At 45.5% G+C, this 14,537-nt stretch overlaps 1 pseudogene; it reads right to left on the bottom strand.

The window, feature by feature from the left end:
* Positions 1-12,003, bottom strand: part of LOC104833716 — a 33,133-nt pseudogene extending 21,130 nt beyond the window's left edge.
* Positions 12,004-14,537: the final 2,534 nt, after the last annotated feature.

The raw sequence follows: 14,537 nt of genomic DNA, 5'->3' as shown, positions 1-14,537 counted from the left end.
GGCACTGAAATACTGGTGGTAAGGAAGTTTGTGGACATTTCTACCTGTCTGTGCAAAGTGGAAGTTCTCGGAGGGGGATGCAGAAGCACTAGAAGTAGGCATTCATACCCACTCTCTCTCTGATTTCTCATGCACAGGATGCATACCTCTGTCACCTGAAAGTGGAAGATGTGCATTCAGTAACAGTGTTGGGATTCAAACAACACGAGTAACTGCCTATTCATAGCAGATTTGTTTGCTGTTTACTGCTTTCCATTACTTGCCCTTCCACTTTATTATAGATCATAGGTGAAAACTTATGTTGCTCTTCCCCTCTTCAACTCACTCTGTGGTTGATCCCACAAAAAAGGGGTTGCAGGAGGGAATGCAGCCTAATAAATAATGGTGCCAATTTGTCTAGTTCCAGGTCGTGTATTTCCTAATTCTTTGTGCTTCTCTCACGAAATGAGAGGTTTATTAGACATCCTGTCTCTAGCCCTGGCGCTTGGAAGCGTCTCTCAAACTAACATTCCCTTGAAGGGGTACAAGGTAGTCTGTGAAGTGATGACCCAACTTCTTTCATTCCTGAATAAAGATCTGCTGTTAAGCCAGCCACAGCTTGCGCTGAAGGCACTGTGTGGCTTTGCCTGAGGATTGCTTTACCAGACTGAATTCATTTGGAACAATGCAGTGGATGAAATGCGGGGATGTGCTGTGCAAAGCGGTCATCAGCTAGTTCAGCTGCTCCTGGAATGAGACAAAGAGGAATGGATTGAAAAAACTAACAGGAGTTACCAGGGCTGGAGAGAGAAAATTAAAACTTTCTGGTTTATACAGTCATTTGTGTTTCACAGCTGGGGAGAAAAAACCCAAACAAAAGGACCCCCTCACACAGTAGGAAGTGAGCCAGGTCCTACATGGCCTAGGGGAGCAAACTTACATGTATGGACACAACCTCGGGCATGGTGTGAATCTGAAACAATTTCAGGTAAATGTTGTTCATGATTCTGGCTTATAGTGTTATATAACTGTTCGTTCAGGGATTACCGTCATACAAAGAGTTAACAATGAAAAGACCTGCTCTCCACTAGCAAGCCTAGAGAAATAGCTCCATGAACTGATAACAGCAATTGGCTTTTATTTGCTGGGTGGACCAGCCCCTAGAGACAGAAGCGTGCTAGAGAGGACAAGAAACACGCAGTAATCTCATTCAGGCTTCTGTGAAAACTCCTGCATGGCTTTCAGCAATCAAGAGTGGGTGAAATGGCAGCACGGTACATGATAAAAACAAACAAGGATGTCTGAAAGGATTGGATTGAACTCGTCCATAACCATATTAGCTGGCATTCAGCTTTGAATACCACAGAAACAGTAATACAGGACTTTCACTATAATGTATTTCCCCTCTTCATTTGTGACTTTCAAGGCAAAATACTAACAAGCTTCTGTAGACCTTTCTTGTCCTTTTTCTAGCACTCATGACAGCTAAGGTAAGTAAGTACTATGACACCAGCCTCAGAAAGATATATTCCAGGTGCTGGCCTGCATCTCAAGAGACTGGGATGTAATTCTCTGCTCTGCCATATCCTCCCCGTGTCACCCTGCAAGCCTCTTGGAGGGTTTTCAGTTGCCTAAATATAATGACATTTTAGATGCATTCATGTATCACCAGCCATCGCTCCGGTCTCTTCTAAGTCCTGTGTTGTATCTTTTTGCCCTTTGTGGATGTCCCAGATACCCAAGGGCATTTTAAATTACACCAATGCCACTAGACGCCAAAGTTTCAGTTAACTGAACGCTACCCTTCTCTCTTTTAGTTCTGCATTGGTAAAATCAGGGTAACGGCATTAGCTAGCCTTGGCCAGGGTTGAACATAAACTAGGGGGACTAGGCTGCTGGTGGAATACAAAGGCATTGATGGCAGTTTAAGTACAAAGGCATGGGTGATTGTTTACCCTGTAGAAGTTGGAGGCAGTCACAAGAGAGGACCCTCTTTCCTGCCTCTTGCTGCCACCAGCTAAAATCAGTATCATTGCACAGAATACGTGAGAGATGATCTTGAAAAGGAGTCACACTGAAGTAGTATACTGTAGCCTCCAATGCAAATCTGTCTTAACTGACTTAAGTGAGCAGTTCAGTGCTGTCTGGATAAACTACTAACAAAAAAAACCAAACATCATTTTAACTGCATTCTGCTTTGGTTTAGAGGTTGTTCTTTCATTGTTTACTACTCTAAAGAAATTCTCAAACCAGAAGTGAACATAGGCCTTGGAAAAGAAGAGAATCTGCATTCACAGTATGTTGGCATACGCAGTTTTTTGCACTCTACATCAGTCTCCTCTCTCGTACACCGGTGCTGCTTTACCAGTTTAGCATAGGCTGAGGTGGAGTTGCACACGGAGGAAGTAGAAGTAAGATTTGACCCTGTCTATTTGGTAGCTTGAAATCTGAAAAGCACTTTCCTAAACTATTTCCCATTCACCTTTCAACTGCAGAGTCCTGGTCTGGTCTGATGACAACCCTAGTAGGCAGCAAGTTTTTCTGGTTGATAGAAACCTGACATTTGTCTGGGCAGCAGAAGGCCACTGACTGCCAGGAGGGGATTATATAGCCTGTCATTAAGCCGGGACTGCGCTCACACTCCCATCTGCGCAAGCATGTTTCTGCAGCAGTGCTCGGTAGTGCCTTCAGTGAGCAAAGTGAACTCAGTGTGTACTGTCTGCCTCTCGTGCTGGAGGGACAGAATTTTCAAGGACAGGGCTAGATTGTCTTTCAGCACGGAAGAGAAGTATGCAGAGGCAGACACAGGCTGTTACCTGGATGAAGAGAGTGTTACAATGACAGGCTTAATCCTTTCCGCAAAAGAACGACGGGAAAGCACTGGGCACCAGAACCGATGACATTTGCTTGCCGACACATTGAGCTGACAGTATTGATTGTACCGCATAATGTTCACTCTACCTGCAGCCTCCTCCTCTTTAAAGAGGACCCAGAGCAGGGGCATGCTGGTTTTCTGGAGCAAGCCCACCACTGCTTCATTCTGGGGATCCTTGTTCTTCTGTAGCCAGCCTGTGATATGGTGTCACACCTGGAAAGGAGCAGGGGAGAAAAGACATGACCAGTTCAGATACAGCGAGAGAACAGCCCAGTAGCAGTGCATGAGAAAGCAGATTTCTGATTGTTAACCTGCAGAGAGAGGGGGACAAATCCTCTGTGGGTCTAGGGAAAGGAAGCGATTTAATGTTGGCATGGAAATAGCATTAATGCACTCCCTAGAGTCTTGGGACTCATGGGGAGCCCTTACCACGGAAAGATCATTTGCCCTGAATAAATGATCCTGCAGGTCTGCCAAAGGAAAGGATGTTGCAGAGAGATTATATTTTTACCTTTTAGGCTCATACTTTGATACACTGACAGAGGGGACAACGTGGCTTATAGATTGGTATAACCAAGCACAAACAGAACATATTTTGGCACAGTCAAATGTCACTTTCAAAAACCTGCTTGGTAGCAAAGAAAGGAAAGAGTTGCTGAGTGTAAAAAAGATAGAGCAAAAGGCCTGTGATTCATGCTCTGATCATGTTCTGTCAGTATGTCTGTGCAGTGGAGTATATGAATAACTGGTGGAGTTTGATAATATGCTTAAATACTGTTCCCGCTGCTAAGCATTAGCATGGCTGCTTGACAACAAAGCAGAGAGGCAAGTCACATACACCAGGAAAGGCTAGACGAGCTGCAGTGAACTGCAGGCCTCTGGCTCTTCCAGCAACACGTAAGCAACAGAAGCAAAAATGAATTTAATCCTTTGGCTGATGTCTCTTTTGGGTAGCTTTCCTAGAACTTTGTGTTACTAGAAACAAGCCTTGGCTTGAGTTTGGGGGGTTTTGTTCCTTTTCAGAATATCTATAAGGATTATATTTTTAATCAAGGCCAGTGGCAACATGTTGAAGAGTCATGAAACAGCCTTGCTGTTCTTTCTACGTTAAAACGTTCAACTGTTGCGTCACTGGACAGACATCTGCACAATCCATGTTTTCAATTAATTGTTACTGGAAGGGATTTCTGAGGTGCACATTTCTGTGTGGCAGAGCCAATCTCTGGCTGCAGTACTTCTTTAAGGCAACAGAGACACATTAATTTGCACCGGCAAAGTACTTTTCCCAGCGTTGCTGTATGTTAAAACCTATGGAAGTTTGATCTATTCATGCAGAGGGTTTGGCCTCTATGTCTTGGCCTCACGTCTGACCTCGGTAAGTACATGTTCCAGCTTATTCAGGGTTAGTGACAGGGGTATGGCAGAAACAGCACCGGTCTGCCCTTACTGTGCCAATGTAATGCACCGCGGTGCTCAAAGCGAGCTTCTTCCCCATTGCCTTTGCCTCCCTTGGGTTTGAGGGAGTTGGGTGATTTGCCCAGACGGTTGTTACAATGGCAGCCTTCAATGGCCATCAGTGGCCTTGGGGAACATGTGCACGCTGGCCAAATCCCTAGTTCTGGCACTGTAGTGCTAAGAGGATTCCCTTCTGCTCCAGCTCGTTCCCTGTTTTCACCCTGGGACTGGTGATGGCCCCTCTGGAGCTCTCCAGACTTCAGACTCATGAACTGAGGAACTTTGTCAGCCACTATTGGAGGGAAGATTAACGTGTTAATCTGAATAACAGGAAGAAAATCACTCATTGTCCCCATCCCCTTGCTGCGTACTCAGGAAAATGGTTACGGGCTCTGCTTTCAGGGGCAGGCAAGCTCTCCAGCCCTGCTGGGAACTCCCTGGGAAGGACAGAAGGGAAGCAGGTCTCAGCTCTGTCCCTTCACACACACGCTGTTCAGCAGAGCTTGCTGGATGGAGCAGAGGCAAGAATACACACCTCAAACAAGGTGTCTGGGCTCCCACACGCTCTGGGAGGTATTCGCCTGTTTGCTCCACCATGGCTTCAAAAACACCTGCAAAGCAGGGCTGTTCAACAAAGAAGGATCAAGTCCTTAGCTGACAGCTCAGCCATCTGGCTAGGCCTGCTGCCCTGTGGCAGCTGTGAATGCCAGCTCTGACTCTCAATAGCACATCTGTTCATTTAAAAAAAAAAAAAAAAAATCAGTGTGTTGTTTAAGGTCACTTTATATTCCCTGGAAACAGGAGTCTGGTTTTAGCGGCTTTTTCAATCTTAACGAACTGGCTGAGCTCTTAGCATGCTGGCTTTATCCTGGTTTGCTGTCACCAAGCGTAAGATGTCAACTTACCTCTGTGTTCTCCACCTCTGCCTGCTCCTCTCTTGGCTTCTGCTTGAACTTCATAGTGCCCAAGTGCACGATACCCCTAGTCAGCTTGTAAACACAGATCCTCTCTTCTGGACAGGAGCCCAGGACATCAAAGGCCACCTGGCAGGAGGGACACAGACCCACACAAGGGAATTCTTAATCTGTGCCATAAGCTGGAAGCCAGCCCATAGTGCTAAACATCTAAAATAATTTTCCAGCCCATTGAAATTTGACCAGCCAGGTTCCTTCAGACTAGCATGGGACAGAGTAGCTTAATGTTGCTGTAAACCAGGACTCTGCTTTTCTTTCGTATACTGATTTATGCTAGCTAAGAACCATGTGCTTTGACAGCAGTTGTTCTAAGTGTCTCTGATACCATGAGCAAAATGCAACGTATCACGTGGGATATCAGTTCATTCCACTCTTCACCATGCTTTTTAAAATCAGCAGGACATGAGCAGCAACATCCCCTTATAGCAATTATCCCACATCTCAGCTAGCACAGATAGGGAGGAAGCGTAGCTCTGCTGGGAACATTGTGCTTTGCTCTCACAGCATGCCCAGAGAAGGGAGAGCGCACAACTCTGAGCATGCCAGAGAATCTTGCATTGTGTTACTCGTGAGCCATGATTTGGGACTGCCTGTCTTAGTGGCTATGAAAATCATATCTGCTTTGTACAAAAGGCTTGTTTGCAATGTACAAATCCTGGAAGCTGTAAAATACCAACGGCTGCTAGAAAGGGCACTGTAAGTTCAGCAGCTGGAGACTGTTTGATCTCTCTGTAGCTCAAGTCCTGCTTATAATAATAGTCTCAGGAGCCAGCAGATATTCCCAATAAGCTCTTTTCAGTAACAGATACTCTTCAAAATGATATTAAAATGGAAAATGTGTGTAAAAACTAGACAAAGGGTCAAGTCTTCCTCTTACAAAAGCTGCTCCTTGAGATTACATATATATGCATGAGATGAGCAGGTTTTAACCCATGGTCTCTGCCACAGCATTCAGATCTGTCAGTTTTCAGGCTTCAAACAAACCCTATAACTAGCTCGTTTGAAGTCCTGCAAACCCCAGGCCTTTGAATGTTAACCAGAAACTCCTACGTCAAGCTCATTTGCTCTGGAGCAGATCTTTTACATTCAGGTTTCAGCTCACAGACAATTGAACAAATCTTTAGGCTATCCCTAGCTGCTCTTTCAGTAGCTTATTTATCCCTAGGTTGAAGAAGCTGAATTTTATTCCTAGGGGAATTTAGGCTGGGGGGGCAGCGTGCTGTTTGCTGTATTTTCAGTTTCACTGATGTTTCTCCGGACTCACGTTAGTGAGAAGTGGCTCTTCCCCATCATCCGTGTTGTCTGCTGTGATCACACCTTGATGCACCCGGTGGTAATGATTAGGCTTGGGCAGAAGCAGCAGTTTCTGCAGCAAGAGACAGACCAAGAGGTGATTACACCAATTGCCATCACTACAATCAAGGCATAACGTGAGCTTTAGGACTGGAGACTGAGGATTCTTCTAGGTTTCAATTCCTGAGCACGTTTTGAGTGTATCACTTAAGAAAAAAGCCTTTTGTGGGATGAGTTGCTTAGGCTACCTAGGAGATTTTGACATAGCAGCCACGTCAAAGTAAGTGGGATTGAACGCCCAAACCTTTTCAACAGCATTGAAAAACTTGTCCTGGCTGTCTTTCCTGTCCTGGGGATACGTAAGCAATTGACATGAAGCAGCTCAACACTTCAGTTTGAAAATGATCATTTTTACCTTAGTGGCAGCCCTGCCAGATCAAGCAGGACCTCACCATACATTGATCAAGATAAGAGAAGACAGCTTTCTTTTCTCACTCTGGCCTGCCTAAGGAAAAGTCACTTGCAATCCTCTTCTTCCTGGATAATTAGTAACGAACCCCCACTGCAGAGAACCTATTTCAATCTTTAGCCAAGTACAGTTCTGGTGAGTAGGTTTCTTATTCTAGAAACAGAGGATTGAGCAGGGATGTGTGCATTAAAGGGAGTGAATAACACACAGAAAGTGCCATACCAGTAAGTTCCAAGTTTCTTCTTGGAGAGAAGCTGGTGGAAGATATGATAATCTCTCTCAGCTGTTCCTGGGAAATGACAGGTGACTTCTCTAGACCTGAAACACAGAGGGAAACACATCCAGGTGCAGGTGGCAGCCAGAGATTGAAAAATCATGGCCCTGTGAATGTCAGTGAGAATTTTGCTTTTGATATCAGTGAAACCAGCATTTCTCCAATGTCCCTTGGAAGTCCTGTGAGTGCAGCAAGAACCATAGTGTCCTTCAGTGATGCTCCCAAAGCATGCTTTTAAGCTTCACAACATTCCCACTGGCCCAAGTTTTAGTACAGCTATTTTGGCAGCTGGAGTCAAAGATGCCATCACTTGTCCAGTTATGGGTTCAGGAACAGATCTCCAGACTAACTCATCCCACTTCTAAGCATCCTCTGAATTGTCAGTGCATGGTTTGTAAGATTGACCCGTGAAACATGTCCTTCTACTGCCCCTTCTTTCTGAGAAGAGCTCTGGAAAAGATGTTTTGTACCCTGTAATCACTCTGTCCATACCTCCTGTCAGGCACTAACATGCTTAGTTTGGCTTCTGGCCTCCACAAAAAATATCCTCCTGTAGACCTCACTGTATCAATTCATTCAGCTGTACCAAATCACCAGACCTTGCTGGCCGTCCCTACTGGGCATTTTTCATCCTTGCCTCTCGGCTGAAGTCTTCTGTCCATATAGCTCTGCTGGTGAATGGCATCATGTGAGTTCTTCAGACAAATTTGGGTTGACTCAAACCACCTTTATTGTCAATTTTAGTTAGTCCAGGTGACTTCAGGGAGCACTCATACAATCCCGTCTGCCAGCAGAGCTCCAGCGAGGGTACAGAAGGACCTTGTGCCAGTGCTGCTGCTTGCACAGTGAAGGTCTGTCCATGCCCGTGCTCTCCAGGCCAGGCTGGAAGAAGCTGCAACCTGCCAGTAAACAACCTGAAACTTGCCTTGGCCCACTGTCCGGAGAGGCAAATCCAACATATGGTCTCTGGGTGTGATGCAAATCTGGGATGAGTTGAAAGTAGGAGGGATGCAGACAATCCCACATTAATGAATAACCGGTCCATATGTTTCCTCTCTCCTTTTTCTGCATGCTAAAGGGCTTTAGTCAGGAAACATGGTGGGGTCTTTTTACCTTGAGAGCTGGGATTTGTGGTTCTCAATTTAGTCTTGGATGCACGTGTGCAAACAAAGAACAATGCACCTTCCCTGGATAGCTATTTTTAGGGTCTTGGTTGCAAGACAATTATAGTGTTGTACTGATGAATGTGAGTAATGGTTCCAATATAATTGTAGAATGAAAAGTGTACAGCTTTTGGGGGAGGCATTGTGCCATTCATGTGCTCACAGAGTCTCATAGGCAACTAAAGAAGGAAGAAATAAATTTGTCATCATCTAAAGCACGTAACTTCACTGTGGAAGTAGGGGCAGATTTTGGTTTCATTTACAGCAGTGCAGATCCCACAAGTTAACAGAATTCATTTCAGATTTGCACGTGTCTGATGTAATCGGAACAGGTTCCATTCAACACAAGAAAAAATCCAAAGCAAAATTAATATAAAGAATTATGTGCTTACTTACAACTCTCAGTGTTAGCCCAAGCCAGCTCGCCTGTGCTACCAAAGTGAATTCAGATAAATTTGCCCTAGATGAGAAAATAAAAAATGAGTCTGTTAATCAAGACTGCAATATCTGTAGGAAAACAGAAAGTGGCTGGGAGGTTCTGAGCGTTCATCAGGGACAGACAGCATTGCCTGTAGGGGCAAATTTGCAAGTCAGTGAGAGGAAATTTAATCTTTTCAAAGATCAGATCTATAAAAAACCTCTTTCTTCTTGGATTCTGTATTAGAGCTTAAAGAAATCCTCCTTTCTCTGCAGCATATGGCAGAAGCATGTAGCACACAGAAAGAGAGGAATGAGACTTCAGTTGAAAACCCCAACATTTTACATTTTCACTGACAATTTCAAAATTAAAAATGATCTTCCAAAAATGAAAGCATTTTGAATCTTTGCAGAAGTAAACAGTTGAAAGGGCATTGATTTGGGGTTGATCAAAACTATTTTTTTCTTTTGACATATAAAAATATGAAGTCAAAACAAAATCGACCGACAAACTTGGTTCAAGAAAATGGGAACCAATAATGCTTCATGTGAAATGTTAGTAAATATAAACTAACTGTAATGCTTGAGGAGGCATTTTTAAATAATTTTTATTTTTATTTCTTCTGAGGGGACATCTTTGTATGACCTACCAGTGACCTATCAGTGAAGGGCTGGTACTTACAAAATGGGAGGAATTGTTCTTCCTCGTAGTTTTAGCATTATCAAGGGTCTCCAGAACAGGATTCACCTGGATGATTTGATCTTCCAGGGATTTCTACAAAAAGAAGATAAAAGTCAGCATCGGCAGGATGCTCAACACTAAAGATTTAGGCTTTGAGCACAACTACTCCTCACCATCCAAAGCAACCCAGTAAATACGTTTTCTGTCAGTCAGCTCCCACAGAAAGCTGAATTACTGCTGCGAGCAGTAGTTCCTTTTCAGGTTCAGCCCTACCAAAGGCTCTCCACAGAGGTCCAGCCTTGTGGATTTGGAGCAGGCAGGAGTCTGGCTAATCTCCTGAGTTCCAAGAAGGAACACTAAATGCAAAGTGTAGTGCAGTTTTCAGTGCTTAGTACTTCAGCCTTCCAGAAAAGACTTTTGGGAACGTGCCAGGATTGAGACCCACGGGGGAATGGTAGGGCAACGCTGGGCTCTGCAGGCAGAAAGCTAGGAAAGAGGTTTATTGCTTGTAGGAAGAGGAAGGTTATTCCAAGGATAGAGGGCAGCATAAGACAGGCTAGGAATGCGTGTAGGGTAGGGACAGCCTCGCAGGGAGAACTTGTGGAGGAGGAAACAGGCGCAGAGGTACAAGCTGGGACCTGACAATTCAGAGCTCTGGTGGTGAGGAAGCTGGAAGGAGAAATAGGAAGCCACCGAAGGAATCCCACAAGGCTAGAATAACAGGATTTTTGCTGCAAGACCAAATGTAGCTGCTATGTATGTCTTTAAATTCCGAATTGTTTTATCGACCCCCAGAGCAGAGTCAGAGGGGAGAGGAAAAAGAAAAAGAAGAAAAAGAAGAAGAAGAAAAAGAAGAAGAAGAAAAAGAAGAAGAAGAAGAAAAAGTAAAAAAAAAAAGAAAAAGAAGAAGAAGAAAAAGAAGAAGAAGAAGAAAAAGTAAAAAAAAGAAAAAGAAAAGGAAAAGAAAAAGAAAAAAGAAGAGAGAAGAGAAGAGAAGAGAAGAGAAGAGAAGAGAAGAGAAGAGAAGAGAAGAGAAGAGAAGAGAAGAGAAGAGAGAAGGGGAAAAGAGAAACCACTGCTCTCAGCCTTACAAGCTGCAATGCCTCTGCATGGTGAAGCAGCCAGTAGCATGGGGGCTTCTTTTTGTTTGCTACCAAACAACATACTTCATTGCTATCATGAGAAAAAAGACCAGGTCTCCCTCCCTGATTATTGATGCTTACGTCTCTTTTATTATTTGGATAACGTGCTCTTCACAATGTTTTACCCAGATAAAACACTTTTTACTGTGTTTTGGTTTTGCAGGTGGCAGGAAATAAAGTGCTGGGAAATCCCACCTGGCCGAGGATCCCTGAGGCTGCTCTACAGCACTGTTTTCTCAAGAATCTCCATGCTCTCTGCAAACACTGTGATTATTCCTCCCACTGCTATTTATTTCAGTTTCCAGACCACCTGCAAGCCCCCAGAGCTCTGTGTGAGGGTAGATTCATTGCAGCCACAGATCAGTATCACCCCCTGTTTTATGAATGGGAAAAAAGAAAGACAGGGAATTAATTTGAAGACAGGGCAGAGCAAAGCAGAGAACTCAAATGTCCTGGTGCTTTGCCATTTGCTTTTAACAAGTGACAGAAGACAGGCAGGGAAAAGGGGCTTGGGTATGAGCTGACATTGGAAGATTTAAGTCACACACACACACAATTTTCAACAGCACAGGCTGGCCCTCTGAGTTGGGATGGGTTCCTGTCCTGCCATTACCCCACACTGCTTTGCCATTCCCCTCTGCCCTTTCAAATCATAGATCCTCATTTGGGTGTAGTGCTGACATAGGTTGTCCAGGACGCTGGCCTCATTCAGGAAGGTCACGTTTGCCATGTCATCGATCTGGTTGAATTCAGGTGGGTTCATCATCCACCATTCCATCTATCCGCTGGACATTCTTCACTGTGATGGTCTGCAGCGTTGGGGAAGAGGAAGTAGGTGACGTTATCCCAGATGGGTCTCTGTGGACCATGTGGGAAGACACTCTCTTGGACATGTTTCCACTCCAAGTCTGGTTCTAGCAGCCACTGCCCCTGGCCGGTGGCCTCAGGAAAGGTGTCCCACAAATTGGCTGACCCACAGAGCAAAACAGGTCTGGACCCAGACGTCATTGCACTTCCTCTGGGGGCAGCAGGCTACAGCTTTCCTGTTGAACCCATAAAGTAGAGCTTAGCTGGGTGATTACTATCTTCACCATGGCTTTGTCATCCTTTTCAGACTGGATCTCCCCAGCAAGGAACCCCCCTTTCCCATCCTTCACCCAGCAGGATGTCTTGATGTCATAGGGCTTGTTCATGGCCTCGGTTTTCTCTTTCTCAGGAGGACCCAGGAACTGCACGGGGTCAGCATCATCCACACGTTCTTCCTTATAACCATCAGACATCTTGGCTTCTCTTTTAGGCAGAAGGTAAAACTAGAAGGAAAGGAGAAGGGGAACAGTGCTTCCCACATTGCTGAGAAAGCAGATTGAGGAAGCCTGGAATTTCCTGCGGTGCTGTCCTGTTCACACCAACAATACCTTCCAGTTCTATAGGAACCTGCAGCAGAAGGAACAGGCAAGTCAACATCCCAAACCTGGGTGGTAGTTCCTAAGAGGGCCCAGAAAGTGAGAGCTGAACTGAGGAGACATAGGGAGAATATTCCCACTTTCTCTTCAGCCTTCCTCACTGTCCAGTGCTGGGCCACTGGCAACCTGCCTATGGCTGAGAAGGAGGGTATTTCTTCCATCTTTTGCTCCTGAACACCACAAGACCCTAAGGCCCAATTCTGATGAGGGCAGTTCTTGGATGGGGGGTGCCAGTGGGATTTCAGGAGTAGTGAGGATGTTGGTGGTTTTCTGTGGTTCCCAGAGAAACCCCTGAAGTAGCTGTAAGTCAGGGCAACCACGGAGCTTCTCACTCGCTCCCTGGGGTAAGGCAACTCCCGTGCAGATGCCTCCTGTGCAGTGTGGGCATAAACCCTCTGATGCAGTATGGGCATAAACCCCCACACTCCTTTCTGCTGTGAAAGGTTACAGCAGTGCACAAAATAGCAGAAATGCAGGCACAGCTGTGAAAGGCGTTCAGAGGAACCTGAAAGGGAGGACCTGGTTCATCAGCTCCTGTCCTCAGGCATCAAAAACCACCAGGGTCATCCACGAGAGTCCACGGCACATCCACTTCACATGCCCCTTGGTGGTTTTCACCCCTGTCACAACCTGAGACCATACCTGTGGCAAAGCCGTTCCACGGGAGGGAACAGGGGAGTTCAAGGACATGACTCATGTCCCAAGGCTTTGCATTTTTTGGGACCTATTCCGTGTTGGGAGCAGACTATGTCCCACACTCCAAGCAGTCTTCCTTCCCCCACCCACACATCTGAACTAGCTTTAATGTTGTCAAGGCAACAGTCAAACTGCTGATAGCGAGTAGTCTTCGTTAGTGTCCAGCTACCTAAAGACATGCTTCCCTGGGACCTACGATACCTGCTCAACTTGTTGCTCCCTGCAGAGGCAAAGCTGATTTCATCACTACTTGCATTACTTAGATTAAAGGGAACACGGGCTGTGCTGTGGCTTTGTTTCGCCGTGCGGACACACTGCCCAGGCCGAGGGCTGCTCTCCGTTCCACCTCTGCAGCCCCCGTGATGACAGCCCCAAGCAATGCTTCACACCAGTCTTGTGAGTCACAGCCGGCTGCACTGGAGTTAACTGGGGTAACTGGGGTGGGTGGGGGGGACTCTTTGCCAGCAGGGTTTGGTTTCAGAGGCTGCTGCTTGGGCTGAAATCAGAATAGCGCAGCACTGGTGGGAGACGGTGACGGCGCTGGCCCTTCTGGTGATCTCATTTTCCCCACCATCCTCCTGAAAACCTTGGTGGTCTAAAAATATATGCGTGCAAGGACTCCAAGGCAGCAGTGCCGCACCTTCGGAAACCAGTTTTAGGGCTCACGGAGGTCCTGGTGTAACACCGTCAATTGCGATCTGCTGCTCTGGGATGAATTTCACCCATAAAGCAGGAAGAAGAAACTTTCCTCGGTCCATTTCCACTTCTGATCAGGCAGCGATAAGAGACTATAGCAGCTCAGCAATCATTTCCCCTCTCAATCTATACAGTTAGATCTGTAGACTTGCTGGTGTTAGATGCCCAGATTGGCAATGTATATTTGAGACTTGATGCAGGTCTATGCTTTATCTGTCACCTTCCTGAAATACATGGACTTGCATGGTCTCTGAAACAGATCAATGAAATGTTAAACCAAACACCTACAGAAGATAAATGCATGTGATTGAAAATAATTCATACCTGCATCAAACAGAGTTTCTTGGGTGCAGGTCTCAGGCCTTAATGGAACTTTACATTCTTTATGCCTCACCATGCTTTTACAGCTGGGGAAACTGAGGCACAGCATGAAAACTTAAATCTTCAGAATTGTCCACTCATTGTCAGTCCAGTCTTTGGCAGACTAAGTACCTACAAAAAGTCTATTTTATTCCGGCCTTTCAGTCTAAAGTCAGTAGGAGTGACTGGTGTTTAGCTTCTCTAAAGGCAGCCCTCAACCGTGTTGTTTAGGTACCCAGAGGCAATATATGTTTTTAAAAGCTTAGGTGTAAATGTAGTTCCAAAAGCCATAGGTCAAGTGGTAAGGCCATGCCAACAATTGAGGGTGAGTTAAAATTCTGAAATTTCATTTCCCCCAAATCACATGGAACTTAATAAACTTATGGTTAAAATACCTGTGAGTTCAAGTCTATCTGTTATAAAACAGGGTGAATATAGATCCAGACGGGCTTCATGTACACCTGCGGGCGCTGTGCTTTTCTCTTTCTGCCTCTGCTTGCGATTTCTGCCACGTGGTCCTTCCTGATCTCCACCCCACACTCTGCAAGTACCTACCTGGCTAAACCCACGATCCTGGAAGATGTGTGTTTACGAGGGCT

This window comes from Haliaeetus leucocephalus, unplaced genomic scaffold, assembly GCF_000737465.1.
Source record: "Haliaeetus leucocephalus isolate CR32 unplaced genomic scaffold, Haliaeetus_leucocephalus-4.0 Scaffold295, whole genome shotgun sequence".
In the NCBI taxonomy this organism is placed as follows: domain Eukaryota; kingdom Metazoa; phylum Chordata; class Aves; order Accipitriformes; family Accipitridae; genus Haliaeetus; species Haliaeetus leucocephalus.
This window is presented reverse-complemented; position numbering and strand designations above follow the sequence as displayed.